Here is a 20,233-nt window from a genome sequence, read left to right on the forward strand (position 1 = left end):
CTATCACTTGACAGCCCAGCTCTAACCTCATTTTACTTCCTCTGAACAGTTTACACACTCACTCTTACAACAACTTACCCCCCCTTGGCAGTCCAGCTCTTACCTCATTTTACCCCTCTGAACCAATTACCCCTTCACAACTACACCATTTTACCCCCCCTCTCTAGGCAGCCCAGCTTTAACCTCATTTTACACCCTCTGAACAGTTTACACACCGACTCTTACAACAATTTACCCCCCTTGGCAGTCCAGCTCTTATCTCATTTTACCCCCTCTGAACCAATTACCCTCTCACTACTAAACCATTTTACCCCCTTCTCCTGGCAGCCCAGCTTTAACCTCATTTTACACCCTCTGAACAAATTACCCCCTCATTCTTGCACCATTTCACCCCTTGCCAGTCCAGCTCTAACCTCATTTTACCACCTCCGAACATTATACCCACTCACTCTTGCACCATTTTACCCCCGTTGGAAGCCTAATTCAGTGCAAAAAGACGTAAGAGTTTTGAGCTGCAATTTCCTAAAAAAATTCTTCTCTTGGCATTCCCACTCTTACATAATTTTACCCCCTCTCAACAAATTACCCCCTCACTCTTGCACCATTTTACCACCTGGCAGTCCAGCTCTAACCTCATTTTACCCCCTCTGAACAGTTTACACAATCACTCTTACAACAATTTGCCCCACTTGGCAGCCCCAGTCTTAAATTATTTTACCCCTGGGCAGCTAAACTCTTACATCTTTTTACCCCCCCTGAGCAAATTACCCCCTCATTCTTGCACCATTTTACCCTTTGGCAGTCCAGCTCTAACCTCATTTTACCCCCTCTGAACAATTTACCCACTAACTCTTACACCATTTTACCCCCGTTGGAAGCCTAATGCAGTCCAGAAAGACGAAAGAGTTCTGAGCTGCAATTTCCCAAACAAAATTCCTCCCATTGCAGCCCCACCCTTACATCATTTTTACCCCCTTGAAAAAATTACCCCCTCATTCTTGCACTATTTTACCCCTTGACAGTCCAGCTCTTACCTCAATTTACCCCCTTGAACCAATTACCCCCTCCCTATTACACCATTTTACCTCCGTTGGAAGCCTAATGCAGTACAAAAATAGAAAAGAGATTTGAGCGTCAATTTCCCAAACAAAATTCTTCCAATGAAGCCCCACTCTTACATCATTTTACCCCCCACCCCCTATCACTTGATAGCCCAGCTCTAACCTCATTTTATCCCCTCTGAACAGTTTACACACTCACTCTTACTACAATTTACCCCCCTTGGCAGTCCAGCTCTTACTCATTTTACCCCCTCTGAACCAATTACCCCCTCACTACTACACCATTTTACCCCCTTTCTTGGCAGCCCAGCTTTAACCTCATTTTAGACCCTCTGAACAATTTACCCCCTCATTCTTGCACAATTTTACCCCTTGGCAGTCCTGCTCTAACCTTTTTCCCCCTCTGAACAGTTTACACATTCACTCTTACACCATTTTACCCCCGTTGGAAGCCTAATGCAGTGCAAAAAGACGTAAGAGTTTTGAGCTGCAATTTCCTAAAAAAATTCTTCTCTTGGCATTCCCACTCTTACATAATTTTACCCCCTCTCAACAAATTACCCCCTCACTCTTGCACCATTTTACCACCTGGCAGTCCAGCTCTAACCTCATTTTACCCCCTCTGAACAGTTTACACAATCACTCTTACAACAATTTGCCCCACTTGGCAGCCCCAGTCTTAAATTATTTTACCCCTGGGCAGCTAAACTCTTACATCTTTTTACCCCCCCTGAGCAAATTACCCCCTCATTCTTGCACCATTTTACCCTTTGGCAGTCCAGCTCTAACCTCATTTTACCCCCTCTGAACAATTTACCCACTAACTCTTACACCATTTTACCCCCGTTGGAAGCCTAATGCAGTCCAGAAAGACGAAAGAGTTCTGAGCTGCAATTTCCCAAACAAAATTCCTCCCATTGCAGCCCCACCCTTACATCATTTTTACCCCCTTGAAAAAATTACCCCCTCATTCTTGCACTATTTTACCCCTTGACAGTCCAGCTCTTACCTCAATTTACCCCCTTGAACCAATTACCCCCTCCCTATTACACCATTTTACCTCCGTTGGAAGCCTAATGCAGTACAAAAATAGAAAAGAGATTTGAGCGTCAATTTCCCAAACAAAATTCTTCCAATGAAGCCCCACTCTTACATCATTTTACCCCCCACCCCCTATCACTTGATAGCCCAGCTCTAACCTCATTTTATCCCCTCTGAACAGTTTACACACTCACTCTTACTACAATTTACCCCCCTTGGCAGTCCAGCTCTTACTCATTTTACCCCCTCTGAACCAATTACCCCCTCACTACTACACCATTTTACCCCCTTTCTTGGCAGCCCAGCTTTAACCTCATTTTAGACCCTCTGAACAATTTACCCCCTCATTCTTGCACAATTTTACCCCTTGGCAGTCCTGCTCTAACCTTTTTCCCCCTCTGAACAGTTTACACATTCACTCTTACACCATTTTACTCCCGTTGGAAGACTAATGCAGTCCAAAACGACAAAAGAGTTATGAGCTGCAATTTCCTTAAAAAATTTTTTCCATTGCAGCCCCTTTCTTACATCATTTTACCCCCCCCATCACTTGACAGCCCAGCTCTAAACTCATTTTACCCCCTCTGAACAATTTACACACTCACTCTTACACATTTAACTCCCGTTGGAAGACTAATGCAGCCCAAAACGACAAAAGAGTTATGAGCTGCAATTTCCTTAAAAATTTTTTTCCATTGCAGCCCCACTCTTACATCATTTTACCCCCCCTATCACTTGACAGCCCAGCTCTAACCTCATTTTACCCCCTCTGAACAATTTACACACTCACTCTTACACATTTTACTCCCGTTGGAAGACTAATGCAGTCCAAAAAAACGTAAGAGTTTTGAGCTGCAATTTCCTAAAAAAATTTCTCACATGGCAGCCCCACTCATACATCATTTAACCCCCCTCTGAAAAAAGTACCCCTTCATTCTTGCAACATTTTACCCCTTGGCAGTCCAGCTCTAACCTCATTTTACCCCCCCTGAACACTTTACCCACTCATTTTTACATCATTTTACCCCCGTTGGAAGCCTAATGCATTCCAAAACGACAAAAGAGTTCTGAGCTGCAATTTCCCTAAAAAAATTTTTCCATTGCAGCCCCACTCTTACATCAATTTACCCCCCCCCCCCTATCACTTGACAGCCCAGCTCTAACCTCATTTTACCCCCTCTGAACAGTTTACACACTCACTCTTGCACCATTTTACTCCCGTTGGAAGACTAATGCAGTCCAAAAAGACGTAAGAGTTTTGAGCTGCAATTTCCTAAAACAATTCCTCTCATGGCGGCCCCACTCCTACATCATTTTACCCCCTCTGAAACAAATACCCCCTCAATCTTACATTATTTTACCCCTTGGCAGCTCAACTCTTACATCATTTTGTCCCCTCTGAACGAATTACCCCCTCACTCTTGCACCATTTTACCCCCTGGCAGTCCAGCTCTAACCTTATTTTACCCCCTCTGACTAATTTACCCTCTTACTTTTACAACATTTTACGCCCGTTGGAAGCCTAATGCAGTCCAAAAAGACGTAAGAGTTTTGAGCTGCAATTTCCTAAAACAATTCCTCTCATGGCGGCCCCACTCCTACATCATTTTACCCCCTCTGAAACAAATACCCCCTCAATCTTACATTATTTTACCCCTTGGGCAGCTCAACTCCTACATGATTTTGTCCCCTCTGAACGAATTACCCCCTCACTCTTGCACCATTTTACCCTCTGGCAGTCCAGCTCTAATTTCAATTTATCCCCTCTGAATAACTTACCCTCTTACTTTTACAACATTTTACGCCCGTTGGAAGCCTAATGCAGTCCAAAAAGACGTAAGAGTTTTGAGCTGCAATTTCCTAAAAGAAATCCTCTCATGGCAGCCCCACACTTACATCATTATACCCCCTCTGAAACAAATACCCCCTCAATCTTACATTATTTTACCCCTTGGGCAGCTCAACTCTTACATCATTTTGTCCCCTCTGAACGAATTACCCCCTCACACTTGCACCGTTTTACCCCCTGGCAGTCCAGCTCTAACCTTATTTTACCCCCTCTGAATAATTTACCCTTTCACTTTTACAACATATTACCCCCCTTGGCAGCTCAGCTCTTACCTCATTTGACCCCCCTTGAACCAGTTTACACACTCACTCTTACAACAATTCACCCCCCTTGGCAGTTCAGCTCTTACCTCATTTTACCCCCTCTGAACGAATTACCCAATCACTCTTACACCATTTTACCCAGTTTTGAGCTGAAATTTCCTAAAAAAATTCATCCCATTGCAGCCCCACCATTACATCATTTTACCCCCCTCTCTGAAAAAACACCCCCTCAAATTCACATCAATTTACCCCCTCTGATCGAATTACCCCCTCATTCTTGCACCATTTTACCCCTGGCAGTCCAGCTCTAACCTCATTTTACCCCCTCTGAATAATTTACCCCCTCACTCTTACACCTTTTTACCCCCGTTGGAAGCGTAATGCAGTACAAAAAGAGATAAGAATTTTGAGCTGAAATTTCCTAAAAAAGTTCAACCTATTGCAGCCCCACCATTACATGATTTTACCCCCTCTCTGAAAAAACACCCCCTCAAATTTACACCAATTTACCCCCTCTGATCAAATTACCCCCCCATTCTTGCACTATTTTACCCCCTGGCAGTCCAGCTCTTACCTCATTTTACCCCTTCTGAAACAATTACCCCCCCCCCCACAACTACACCATTTTACCCCCTTCCCTTGGCAGCCCAGCTGTAACCTCATTTTAAACCGTCTGAAGAATTTACCCCCTCACTCTTACACCTTTTTACCCCCGTTCGAAGCGTAATACAGTACAAAAAGAGATAAGAGTTTTGAGCTGAAATTTCCTTAAAAAAATTCATTCCATTGCAGCCCCACCATTACATCATTTTTACCCCCCTCTCTGAAAAAACACCCCCTCAAATTTCCATCAATTTACCCCCTCTGATCAAATTACCCCCACATTCTTGCACCATTTTACCCCCTGGCAGTCCAGCTCTTACCTCATTTTACTCCTTCTGAAACAATTACCCCCCCCCCCCCCACTACTACACCATTTTACCCCTTCTCTTGGCAGCCCAGCTGTAACCTCATCTTACACCGTCTGAAAAAATTACCCCTCCCTCTTACACCTTTTTACCCCCGTTGGAAGCGTAATGCAGTACAAAAAGAGATAAGAGTTTTGAGCTGAAATTTCCTAAAAAAATTCATCCCATTGCAGCCCCACCATTACATCATTTTACCCTCCTCTCTGAAAAAACACCCCCTCAAATTTACATCAATTTACCCCCTCTGATCAAATTACCCCCTCATTCTTGCACCATTTTACCCCCTGGCAGTCCAGCTCTTACCTCATTTTACCCCTTTTGAAACAATTACCCCCCACTACTACACCATTTTACCCCCTTCCCTTGGCAGCCCAGCTGTAACCTCATTTTACACCGTCTGAAAAATTTACCCCTTCACTCTTACACCTTTTTACCCCCGTTGGAAGCGTAATGCAGTACAAAAAGAGATAAGAGTTTTGAGCTGAAATTTCCTAAAAAAAATTCATCCCATTGCAGCCACACCATTACATCATTTTCCCCACTCTCTAAAAAAACACCCCCTCAAATTTACATCATTTTACCCCCTCTGATCAAATTACCCCCTCATTCTTGCACCATTTTACCCCTTGGCAGTCCAGCTCTTACCTCATTTTACCCTTCTGAAACATTTACCCCCCCCCCCCCAGTACTACACCATTTTACCCCCTTCCCTTGGCAGCCCAGCTGTAACCTCATTTTACACCGTCTGAACAATTTACCCCCTCACCCTTACACCTTTTTACCCCCATTGGAAGCGTAATGCAGTACAAAAAGAGATAAGAGTTTTGAGCTGAATTTCCTGAAAAAATTCATCCCAGTGCAGCCCCACCATTACATCATTTTAACCCCCTCTCTGAAAAAACCCCCTCAAATTTACATCAATTTACCCCCTCTGATGTAATTACCCCCTCATTCTTGCACCATTTTACCCCCTGGCAGTCAAGCTCTAACCTCATTTTAACCCCTCTGAATAATTTACCCTCTCATCCTTACAACATTTTACCCCTTCCCTTGGCCGCCCAGCTCTGACTTCATTTTACACCGTCTGAACAATTTACCCCCTCGCTCTTACACCTTTTTATCCCCGTTCGAAGCGTAATGCAGTACAAAAAGAGATAAGAATTTTGAGCTGAAATTTCCTAAAAAAATTCATCCCATTACAGCCCCACCATTACATGATTTTACCCCCTTCTCTGAAAAAACACCCCCTCAAATTTACAACAATTTACCCCCTCTGATGTAATTACCCCCTCATTCTTGCACCATTTTACCCCCTGGCAGTCCAGCTCTAACCTCATTTTACCCCCTCTGAACAATTTACCCCCTCACTCTTACACCTTTTTACCCCCGTTGGAAGCGTAATGCAGTACAAAAAGAGATAAGAGTTTTAAGCTGAAATTTCCTAAAAAAATTCATCCCATTGCAGCCCCACCATTACATGATTTTACCCCCTTCTCTGAAAAAACAACCCCTAAAATTTACAACAATTTACCCCCTCTGATCAAGTTACCCCCTCATTCTTGCACCATTTTACCCCCTGGCAGTCCAGCTCTAACCTCATTTTACCCCCTCTGAATAATTTACCCTCTCACTCTTACAACATTTTACCCCCTTCCCTTGGCAGCCCAGCTGTAACCTCATTTTACACCATCTGAACAATTTACCCCCTCCCTCTTACACCTTTTTATCCCCGTTCGAAGCGTAATGCAGTACAAAAAGAGATAAGAATTTTGAGCTGAAATTTCCTAATAAAATCTTCCCATTGCAGCCCCACCATTACATCATTTTACCCCCCTCTCTGAAAAAACACCCCCTCAAATTTACATCAATTTACCTACTCTGATCAAATTACCCCCTCATTCTTGCACCATTTTACCCCCTGGCAGTCCAGCTCTAACCTCATTTTACCCCCTCTGAATAATTTACCCCCTCACTCTTACACCTTTTTACCCCCGTTGGAAGCGTAATGCAGTACAAAAAGAGATAAGAGTTTTGAGCTGAAATTTCCTAAAAAACTCATCCCATTGCAGCCCCACCATTACATCATTTTACCCCCTCTCTGAAAGAAAACCCCTTCAAATTTACATCAATTTACCCCCTCTGATCAAATTACCCCCTCATTCTTGCACCATTTTACCCCTGGCAGTCCAGCTCTAACCTCATTTTACCCCCTCTGAACAATTTACCCCCTCACTCTTACACCTTTTTACCCCCTTTGGAAGCGTAATGCAGTACAAAAAGAGATAAGAATTTTGAGCTGAAATTTCCTAAAAAAATTCAACCCATTGCAGCCCCACCATTACATGATTTTACCCCCTCTCTGAAAAAACACCCCCTCAAATTTACATCAATTTACCCCCTCTGATCAAATTACCCCCTCATTCTTGCACCATTTTACCCCCTGGCAGTCCAGCTCTAACCTCATTTTACCCCTTCTGAAACAATTACCCCCCCACTACTACACCATTTTACCCCCTTTCCTTGGCAGCCCAGCTGTAACCTCATTTTAACCCCTCTGAACAATTTACCCCCTCACTCTTACACCTTTTTACCCCCGTTGGAAGCGTAATGCAGTACAAAAAGAGATAAGAGTTTTGAGCTGAAATTTCCTAAAAAATTCATCCCATTGCAGCCCCACCATTACATCATTTTATCCCCCTCTCTGAAAAAACACCCCCTCAAATTTACATCAATTTACCCCCTCTGATCAAATTACCCCCTCATTCTTGCAGCATTTTACCCCCTGGCAGTCCAGCTCTAACCTCATTTTAACCCCTCTGAATAATTTACCCTCTCATTCTTACAACATTTTACCCCCTTTGGCAGCCCAGATCTTACCTCATTTTACCCCTCTGAATAATTTACCCTCTCACTCTTACAACATTTTAGCCCCTTCCCTTGGCAGCCCAGATGTAACCTCATTTTACACCGTCTGAACAATTTACCCCCTCACTCTTGCACCATTTTACCCCCTGGCAGTCCAGCTCTAACCTCATTTTACCCCCTCTGAATAATTTACCCTCTCATTCTTACAACATTTTACCCCCTTTGGCAGCCCAGATCTTACCTCATTTTACCCCTCTGAATAATTTACCCTCTCACTCTTACAACATTTTAGCCCCTTCCCTTGGCAGCCCAGATGTAACCTCATTTTACACCGTCTGAACGGTTTACCCCCTCACTCTTGCACCATTTTACCCCCTGGCAGTCCAGCTCTAACCTCATTTTACCCCATCTGAATAATTTACCCTCTCACTCTTACAACATTTTAACCCCTTTCCTTGGCAGCCCAGCTGTAACCTCATTTTACACCGTCTGAACAATTTACCCCCTCCCTCTTACACCTTTTTACCCCCGTTGGAAGCGTAATGCAGTACAAAAAGAGATAAGAGTTTTGAGCTGAAATTTCCTAAAAAAATTCATCCCATTGCAGCCCCACCATTACATCATTTTACCCCCATCTCTGAAAAAACACCCCCTCAAATTTACATCAATTTACCCCCTCTGATCAAATTACCCCCTCATTCTTGCATCATTTTACCCCCTGGCAGTCCAGCTTTAACCTCATTTTACACCCTCTGAACAATTTACCCAATCACTCTTACACCATTTGACCCGCGCTGGAAGCCTTATGCAGTCCAAAAAGACGTAAGAGTTTCGAGCTGAAATTTCCTAAAAAAACTCATCCCATTGCAGCCCCACCATTACATCGTTTTACCCCCTCTCTGAAAAAATACCCCCTCAAATTTAAATCAATTTATCCCCTCTGATCAAATTACCCCCTCATTCTTGCACCATTTTACCCCCTGGCACTCCAGCTCTTACCTCATTTTACCCATTCTGAAACAATTACCCCCCCCCCACTACTACACCATTTTACCCCCTTCCCTTGGCAGCCCAGCTGTAACCTCATTTTACACCGTCTGAACAATTTACCCCCTCACTCTTACACCTTTTTACCCCAGTTGGAAGCGTAATGCAGTACAAAAAGAGATAAGAGTTTTGAGCTGAAATTTCCTAAAAAATTTCCTCCCATTGCAGCCCCATCATTACATCATTTTACCTCCCCTCTCTGAAACAACACCCCCCCCCCCCCAATTTTACATCATTTTACCCCCTCTGATCTAATTACTACCTCCTTCTTGCACCGTTTTACCCCCTGGCAGTCCAGCTCTAACCTCATTTTACCCCCTCTGAATAATTTACCCCCTTACTCTTACACCTTTTTACCCCCGTTGGAAGCGTAATGCAGTACAAAAAGAGATAAGAGTTTTGAGCTGCAATTTCCTAAAAAAATCCTCCCATTGCAGCCCCATTTACATCATTGTACCCCCCTCTGAAAAAAATACCCACTCAATCTTACATCATTTTACCCCTTCTAAACAAATTACCCCCTCATTCTTGCACCATTTTAACCCCTGGTGGTCCACCTCTAACTTCATTTTACCCCCTCTGAACAATTCACCCACTCACTCTTACACCATTTTACCCCCGTTGGAAGCCTAATGCAGTCCAAAAAGACGTAAGATTTCTGAGCTGCAATTTCCTAAAAAAATTCCTCCCATTGCAGCCCCACCCTTACATCATTTTACACCCCCCCTCTGAAAAAAATACCCACTCAACCTTACATCATTTTACTCCCTCTGAACAAATAACCCCCTCATTCTTGCACCATTTTAACCCCTGGTGGTCCACCTCTAACTTCATTTTACCCCCTCTGAACAAATTACCCACTCACTCTTACACCATTTTACCCCCGTTGGAAGCCTAATGCAGTCCAAAAAGACGTAAAATTTCTGAGCTGCAATTTCCTAAAAAAAATCCTACAATTGCAGCCCCCCTTACATCATTGTACCCCCCTCTGAAAAAAATACCCACTCAATCTTACATCATTTTACTCCTTCTAAACAAATTACCCCCTCATTCTTGCACCATTTTAACCCCTGGTGGTCCACCTCTAACTTCATTTTACCCCCTCTGAACAAATTACCCACTCACTCTACACCATTTTACCCCCGTTGGAAGCCTAATGCAGTCCGAAAAGACGTAAAAGTTCTGAGCTGCAATTTCCTAAAAATAATCCTCCCATTGCAGCCCCCCTTACATCATTGTACCCCCCTCTGAAAAAAAAACCCACTCAATCTTACATCATTTTACTCCTTCTAAACAAATTACCCCCTCATGCTTGCACCATTTTAACCCCTGGTGGTCCACCTCTAACTTCATTTTACCCCCTCTGAACAAATTACCCACTCACTCTTACACCATTTTACCCCCGTTGGAAGCCTAATGCAGTCCGAAAAGACGTAAAAGTTCTGAGCTGCAATTTCCTAAAAATAATCCTCCCATTGCAGCCCCCCTTACATCATTGTACCCCCCTCTGAAAAAAAAACCCACTCAATCTTACATCATTTTACCCCTTCTAAACAAATTACCCCCTCATTCTTGCACCATTTTAACCCCTGGTGGTCCACCTCTAACTTCATTTTACCCCCTCTGAACAAATTACCCAATCACTCTTACACCATTTTACCCCCGTTGGAAGCCTAATGCAGTCCAAAAAGACGTAAGAGTTCTGAGCTGCATTTTCCTAAAAAATTCCTCCCATTGCTTCCCCACCCTTACATCATTTAACCCCCCCCCCCCCCCCCCGCCCCCCCTCTGAAAAAAATACCCACTCAACCTTACATCATTTTACTCCCTCTGAACAAATAACCCCCTCAAACTTGCACCATTTTACCCCCTGGCAGTACAGTTCTAACCTCATTTTACCCCCTCTGAACAATTTACCCGCTCACTCTTACACCATTTTACCCCCGTTGGAAGCCCAATGCAGTCCAACAAGACGTAAGAGTTCTGAGCTGCAATTACCTATAAAAAATTTCGTCCATTGCAGCCCCATCTCTTACATCATTTTACCCCCCCTATCCCTTGACAGGCCAGCTCTAACCTCATTTTACCCCCTCTGAACCAATTACCCCCTCACTACTACATCATTTTACCCCCGTTGGAAGCCTAATGCAGTACAAAAAGAGATAAGAGTTTTGAGCTGCAATTTCCTAAAAAAATTCCTCCCATTGCTGCCCCACCCTTACATCATTTAACCCCGCCCCCTCTGAAAAAATACTCACTCAATCTAACATCATTTTACTCCTTCTTAACAAATTATCCCCTCATTCTTGCACCATTTTACCCCCTGGCAGTACAGTTCTAACCTCATTTTACCCCCTCTGAACAATTTACCCACTCGCTCTTACACCACTTTATCCCCGTTGGAAGCCTAACGCAGTCCAAAAAGAGTTCTGAGCTTTAATTTCCTAAAAAAAAAAATTTTCCATTACAGCCCCACTCTTACATCATTTTACCCCCTATCCCTTGACAGCCCAGCTCTAACCTCACTTTACCCCCTCTGAACCACTTAACCCCTCACTATTATACCATTTTACTCCCGTTGGAAGCCTAATGCAGTCCAAAAGACGTAAGAGTTCTGAGCTACAATTTCCTAAAAAATTTCTTCCATTGCAGCCCCACTCTTACCTCATTTTACCCAACTATCCCTTGACAGCCCAGCTCTAACCTCATTTTACCCCCTCTGAACAGTTCACCCACTCACTCATAGAACATTTTACCCCCGTTGGCAGCCTAATGCAGTCCAAAAAGAACTAAGTTTTGAGCTGCAATTTCCGTAAAAAATTCCTCCCATTGCAGCCCCACCCTTACATCATTTTACCCCCCCCCCCCTCTGAAAAAAAATCCTACTCAATTTTACATCCTTTTACCACCTCTGAACAAATTACCCCTCATTCCTGCACCATTTTACCCCCCCCCCCCGGCAGTCCAGCTCTAACCTCATTTTACCCCCTCTGAACGATTTACCCCCTCACTCTTACACCTTTTTACCCCCGTTGGAAGCGTAATGCAGTACAAAAAGAGATAAGAGTTTTGAGCTGAAATTTCCTAAAAAAATTCATCCCATTGCAGCCCCACCATTACATCATTTTACCCCCCTCTCTGAAAAAACACCCCCTCAAATTTACATCAATTTATCCCCTCTGATCAAATTACACCCTCATTCTTGCACCATTTTACCCCCTGGCAGTCCAGCTCTAACCTCATTTTACCCCCTCTGAATAATTTACCCCCTCACTCTTACACCTTTTTACCCTCGTTGGAAGCGTAATGCAGTACAAAAAGAGATAAGAGTTTTGAGCTGAAATTTCCTAAAAAATTCATCCCATTGCAGCCCCACCATTACATCATTTTATCCCCCTCTCTGAAAAAACACCCCCTCAAATTTACATCAATTTACCCCCTCTGATCAAATTACCCCCTCATTCTTGCAGCATTTTACCCCCTGGCAGTCCAGCTCTAACCTCATTTTAACCCCTCTGAATAATTTACCCTCTCATTCTTACAACATTTTACCCCCTTTGGCAGCCCAGATCTTACCTCATTTTACCCCTCTGAATAATTTACCCTCTCACTCTTACAACATTTTAGCCCCTTCCCTTGGCAGCCCAGATGTAACCTCATTTTACACCGTCTGAACAATTTACCCCCTCACTCTTGCACCATTTTACCCCCTGGCAGTCCAGCTCTAACCTCATTTTACCCCCTCTGAATAATTTACCCTCTCACTCTTACAACATTTTAACCCCTTTCCTTGGCAGCCCAGCTGTAACCTCATTTTACACCGTCTGAACAATTTACCCCCTCCCTCTTACACCTTTTTACCCCCGTTGGAAGCGTAATGCAGTACAAAAAGAGATAAGAGTTTTGAGCTGAAATTTCCTAAAAAAAATTCATCCCATTGCAGCCCCACCATTACATCATTTTACCCCCTCTCTGAAAAAACACCCCCTCAAATTTACATCAATTTACCCCCTCTGATCAAATTACCCCCTCATTCTTGCATCATTTTACCCCCTGGCAGTCCAGCTTTAACCTCATTTTACACCCTCTGAACAATTTACCCAATCACTCTTACACCATTTTACCCGCGCTGGAAGCCTTATGCAGTCCAAAAAGACGTAAGAGTTTCGAGCTAAAATTTCCTAAAAAAACTCATCCCATTGCAGCCCCACCATTACATCGTTTTACCCCCCTCTCTGGAAAAACACCCCCTCAAATTTAAATCAATTTACCCCCTCTGATCAAATTACCCCCTCATTCTTGCACCATTTTACCCCCTGGCACTCCAGCTCTGACCTCATTTTACCCATTCTGAAACAAATACCCCCCCCCACTACTACACCATTTTACCCCCTTCCCTTGGCAGCCCAGCTGTAACCTCATTTTACACCGTCTGAACAATTTACCCCCTCACTCTTACACCTTTTTACCCCCATTGGAAGCGTAATGCAGTACAAAAAGAGATAAGAGTTTTGAGCTGAAATTTCCTAAAAAAATTCCTCCCATTGCAGTCCCATCATTACATCATTTTACCTCCCCTCTCTGAAACAACACCCCCCCCCCCCCAATTTTACATCATTTTACCCCCTCTGATCTAATTACCCCCTCCTTCTTGCACCGTTTTACCCCCTGGCAGTCCAGCTCTAACCTCATTTTACCCCCTCTGAGTAATTTACCCCCTTACTCTTACACCTTTTTACCCCCGTTGGAAGCGTAATGCAGTACAAAAAGAGATAAGAGTTTTGAGCTGCAATTTCCTAAAAAAATCCTCCCATTGCAGCCCCCCTTACATCATTGTACCCCCCTCTGAAAAAAATACCCACTCAATCTTACATCATTTTACCCCTTCTAAACAAATTACCCCCTCATTCTTGCCCCATTTTAACCCCTGGTGGTCCACCTCTAACTTCATTTTACCCCCTCTGAACAATTCACCCACTCACTCTTACACCATTTTACCTCCGTTGGAAGCCTAATGCAGTCCAAAAAGACGTAAGAGTTCTGAGCTGCAATTTCCTAAAAAAATTCCTCCCATTGCAGCCCCACCCTTACATCATTTTACACCCCCCCTCTGAAAAAAATACCCACTCAACCTTACATCATTTTACTCCCTCTGAACAAATAACCCCCTCATTCTTGCACCATTTTAACCCCTGGTGGTCCACCTCTAACTTCATTTTACCCCCTCTGAACAAATTACCCACTCTCTCTTACACCATTTTACCCCCGTTGGAAGCCTAATGCAGTCCGAAAAGACGTAAAAGTTCTGATCTGCAATTTCCTAAAAAAATCCTCCCATTGCAGCCCCCCTTACATCATTGTACGCCCCTCTGAAAAAAATACCCACTCAATCTTACATCATTTTACCCCTTCTAAACAAATTACCCCCTCATTCTTGCACCATATTAACCCCTGGTGGTCCACCTCTAACTTCATTTTACCCCCTCTTAACAAATTACCCACTCACTCTTACACCATTTTACCCCCGTTGGAAGCCTAATGCAGACCGAAAAGACGTAAAAGTTCTGAGCTGCAATTTCCTAAAAAAATCCTCCCATTGCAGCCCCCCTTACATCATTGTACCCCCCTCTGAAAAAAATACCCACTCAATCTTACATCATTTTACCCCTTCTAAACAAATTACCCCCTCATTCTTGCACCATTTTAACCCCTGGTGGTCCACCTCTAACTTCATTTTACCCCCTCTGAACAAATTACCCACTCACTCTTACACCATTTTACCCCCCCCCTCTGAAAAAAATACCCACTCAACCTTACATCATTTTACTCCCTCTGAACAAATAACCCCCTCAAACTTGCACCATTTTACCCCCTGGCAGTACAGTTCTAACCTCATTTTACCCCCTCTGAACAATTTACCCGCTCACTCTTACACCATTTTACCCCCGTTGGAAGCCCAATGCAGTCCAACAAGACGTAAGAGTTCTGAGCTGCAATTACCTAAAAAAATTTCGTCCATTGCAGCCCCATCTCTTACATCATTTTACCCCCCCTATCCCTTGACAGGCCAGCTCTAACCTCATTTTACCCCCTCTGAACCAATTACCCCCTCATTACTACATCATTTTACCCCCGTTGGAAGCCTAATGCAGTACAAAAAGAGATAAGAGTTTTGAGCTGCAATTTCCTAAAAAAATTCCTCCCATTGCTGCCCCACCCTTACATCATTTAACCCCGCCCCCTCTGAAAAAATACTCACTCAATCTAACATCATTTTACTCCTTCTTAACAAATTATCCCCTCATTCTTGCACCATTTTACCCCCTGGCAGTACAGTTCTAACCTCATTTTACCCCCTCTGAACAATTTACCCACTCGCTCTTACACCACTTTATCCCCGTTGGAAGCCTAACGCAGTCCAAAAAGAGTTCTGAGCTTTAATTTCCTAAAAAAAAATTTTCCATTGCAGCCCCACTCTTACATCATTTTACCCCCTATCCCCTGACAGCCCAGCTCTAACCTCATTTTACCCCCTCTGAACCACTTAACCCCTCACTATTACACCATTTTACTCCCGTTGGAAGCCTAATGCAGTCCAAAAGACGTAAGAGTTCTGAGCTACAATTTCCTAAAAAATTTCTTCCATTGCAGCCCCACTCTTACCTCATTTTACCCAACTATCCCTTGACAGCCCAGCTCTAACCTCATTTTACCCCCTCTGAACAGTTCACCCACTCACTCATAGAACATTTTACCCCCGTTGGCAGCCTAATGCAGTCCAAAAAGAACTAAGTTTTGAGCTGCAATTTCCGTAAAAAATTCCTCCCATTGCAGCCCCACCCTTACATTATTTTACCCCCCCCCTCTGAAAAAAATCCCACTCAATTTTACATCCTTTTACCGCCTCTGAACAAATTACCCCTCATTCCTGCACCATTTTACCCCCCCCCCCCCCCCCGGCAGTCCAGCTCTAACCTCATTTTACCCCCTCTGAACGATTTACTCACTCACTCTTACACCACTTTACCCCCGTTGGAAGCGCAATGCTAACCAAAAAGAGATCTGAGCTGTATTTTCCTGAAAAAATTTTTTCCATTGCAGCCCCACTCTTACATCATGTTACCCCCCTATCCCTTGACAGCCCAGTTCTAACCTCATTTTACCCTCTCTGAACAGTTTACCCACTCACTCGTACAACATTTTACCCCTTCCCCCCCCCCTTGGCGGCCCTGCACTTACCACTTTTTACCCCCTCTGAACCACTTACCCCCTCACGATTACACCATTTTACTCCCGTTGGAAGCCTAATGCAGTACAAAAAGAGATGAAAGTTTTGAGCTGCAATTTCCTAAAAAAATCCTCCCATTGCGGCCCCCTCCTTACACCATTTTACCCCTCCCCCTCTGAAGAAATTGCCCACTCACTCTTACACTATTTTACCCCCGTTGGAAGCCTAATGCAGTCCAAAAAGACGTAAGATCTCTGAGCTGCGTTTTACTAAAAAAATTCCTCCCATTGCAGCCCCAGCCTTACATCATTTTAACCCCCCCCCCTATCCCTTGACAGCCCAGCTCTTACCTCATTTTACCCCTCTGAAACAATTTACCCCTCACTACTACATCATTTTAACCCCGTTGGAAGCCTAATGCAGTACAAAAAGAGATAAGAGTTTTGAGCTGCAATTTCCTAAAAAACTCCTCCCATTGCAGCCCCACCCTTACGTCATTTTAACCCACCCCCCCCCTCTGAAAAAAATACCCCCTCAATCTTACATCATTTTACCCCCTCTGAACAAATTACCCCCTCATTCTTGCACCATTTTACCCCTTGACAGCCCAGCTCTAACCTCATTTTACCCCCTCTGAACAGTTTACCCACTCACTATTACAACATTTTACCCCCATGGCAGCCCAGCTCTTACCTCATTATACCCCCACTGAACCACATACCCCCTCACTATTACACCATTTTACTCCCGTTGGAAGCCTAATGCAGTACAAAAAGAGATAAGAGTTTTGAGCTGCAATTTCCTAAAAAAAATTTCTTCCATTGCAGCCGCACTCTTACATCACTTTACCCCCCTCTGAAAAAAATACCTACTCAATCTTACATCATTTTACTCCCTCTGAACAAATTACCCCTCATTCTTGCACCATTTTACCCCTTGACAGCCCAGCTCTAACCTCATTTTACCCCCTCTGAACAGTTTACCCACTCACTATTATAACATTTTACCCCCCTTGGCAGCCCAGCTCTTACCTCATTTTATCCCCCTCTGAAAAAAATACCCACTCACTCTTACACCATTTTACCCACGTTGGAAGCCTAATGCAGTCCAAAAAAGACGTAAGAGTTCTGAGCTGCAATTTCCTAAAAAAATTTCTTCAATTGCAGCCCCTCTCTTACATCACTTTACGCCCCCCTCTGAAAAAAATACCCACTCAATCTTACATCATTTTACTCCCTCTGAACAAATTACCCCCTCATTCTTGCACCATTTTACCCCCCAGGCAGTCCAGCTCTAACCTCATTTTACCCCCTCTGAATAATTTACCCACTCACTCTTACACCATTTTACCACCGTTGGAAACCTAATGCAGTCTAAAAAGACGTAAGAGTTTTGAGCTGCAATTTCCTTAAAAGATTCCTCTCAATGCAGCCTGACCTATACATCATTTTAACCCCCGCCCTCCTCTGAAAAAAAAACGCACTCACTCTTACACCATTTTACCCCCGTTGGAAGCCTAATGCAGTCCAAAAAGGCGTAAGATTTCTGAGCTGCATTTTCTTAAAAAATTCCTTCCATTGCAGCCCCACCATTACATCATTCTACCAACTCCTCTGAACAAATTACTCCCTCATTCTTGCGCCATTTTACCCCCTGGCAGTCCAGCTCTCACCTCATTTTACCCTCTCTGAACAATTTACCCACTGACTCTTGCACTATTTTACCAGCGTTGGAAGCCTAATGCAGTCCAAAAACTCGTAAGAGTTCTGAGCTGCAATTTCCTAAAAAGATTTCTTCCATTGCAGCCCCATTCTTACATTCTTTTGCCCCCCTATCCCTTGACAGCCCAGCTCTAACCTCATTTTACCCCCTCTGAACAGTTTACCCACTCACTATTACAACATTTTACCCCCTTGGCAGCCCAGCTCTTGCCTTATTTTACCCCCTCTGAAAAAATTACCCCCTCACTTTTACATCATTTTACTCCCGTTGGAAGCCTAATGCAGTACAAAAAGACGTAAAAGCTCTGAGCTGCAATTTCCTAAAAAAAGTTCTACCATTGCAGCCCCATTCTTACATCACTTTACGCCCCCCCCCCCTCTGAAAAAAATACCCACTCAATCTTACATCATTTTACTCCCTCTGAACAAATTACCCCCTCATTCTTGCACCATTTTACCCCCTGGCAGTCCAGCTCTAACCTCATTTTACCCCCTTTGAAAAATTTACCCACTCACTCTTACACCATTTTACTCCCGTTGGAAGCCTAATGCAGTCCAAAAAGACGTAAAAGCTCTGAGCTGCAATTTCCTAAAAAAAGTTCTACCATTGCAGCCCCATTCTTACATCCTTTTACCCCCTATCCCTTGACAGACCAGCTCTAACCTCATTTTACCCCCTCTGAACAATTTACCCACTCACTATTACAACATTTTACCCCCTTGGAAGCCAGCTCTTACCTCATTTTACACCCTCTGAACCACATACCCCCTCACTATTACACCATTTTAATCCCGTTGGAAGCCTAATGCAGTACAAAAAGAGATAAGAGTTTTGAGCTGCAATTTCCTAAAAAATTCCTGCCATTGCAGCCCCCTCCTTACATCATTTTACCCCCCTCTGCTGAAAAAAGTACCCACTCACTCTTACACCATTTTACCCCCGTTGGAAGCCTAATGCAGTCCAAAAAGACGTAAAAGCTCTGAGCTCCAATTTCCTAAAAAAAGTTCTACCATTGCAGCCCCATTCTTACATCCTTTTACCCCCTATCCCTTGACAGACCAGCTCTAACCTCATTTTACCCCCTCTGAACAATTTACCCACTCACTATTACAACATTTTACCCCCTTGGAAGCCCAGCTCTTACCTCATTTTACACCCTCTGAACCACATACCCCCTCACTATTACACCATTTTACTCCCGTTGGAAGCCTAATGCAGTACAAAAAGAGATAAGTGTTTCGAGCTGCAATTTCCTAAAGAATTCCTGCCATTGCAGCCCCCCTCCTTACATCATTTTACTCCCCTCTGAAAAAAGTACCCACTCACTCTTACACCATTTTACCCCCGTTGGAAGCCTAATGCAGTACAAAAAGAGATATGAGTTCTGAGCTGCAATTTCCTAAAAAAAATTCTTCCATTGCAGCCCCATTCTTTCATCACTTTACGCCCCCCCTCTCAAAAAAATACCCACTCAATCCTACATCATTTTACTCCCTCTGAACAAATTACCCCCTCGTTCTTGCACCATTTTATCCCCTGGCAGTCCAGCTCTAACCTCATTTTACCCCTCTGAACAATTTACCAACTCACTCTTACACCATTTTACCACCGTTGGAAGCCTAATGCAGTCCAAAAAGACGTAAGAGTTCTGAGCTGCAATTTCCTAAAAAAATTTCTTCAATTAAAGCCCCACTCTTACATCACTTTACGCCCCCCCCCCTCTAAAAAAATACCCACTCAATCTTACATCATTTTACTCCCTCTGAACAAATTACGCCCTCGTTCTTGCACCATTTTACGCCCTGGCAGTCCAGCTCTAACCTCATTTTACCCCTCTGAACAGTTTACCAATTCACTCTTTCACCATTTTACCACCGTTGGAAGCCTAATGCAGTCCAAAGGACGTAAAAGCTCTGAGCTGCAATTTCCTAAAAAAAATTCTACCATTGCAGCCCCATTCTTACATCCTTTTACCCCCTATCCCTTGACAGACCAGCTCTAACCTCATTTTACCCCCTCTGAACAATTTACCCACTCACTATTACAACATTTTACCCCCTTGGAAGCCAGCTCTTACCTCATTTTACACCCTCTGAACCACATACCCCCTCACTATTACACCATTTTAATCCCGTTGGAAGCCTAATGCAGTACAAAAAGAGATAAGAGTTTTGAGCTGCAATTTCCTA

This window comes from Convolutriloba macropyga, chromosome 10, assembly GCF_964194025.1.
Source record: "Convolutriloba macropyga chromosome 10, txConMacr16.3, whole genome shotgun sequence".
NCBI classification, from domain to species: domain Eukaryota; kingdom Metazoa; phylum Xenacoelomorpha; order Acoela; family Convolutidae; genus Convolutriloba; species Convolutriloba macropyga.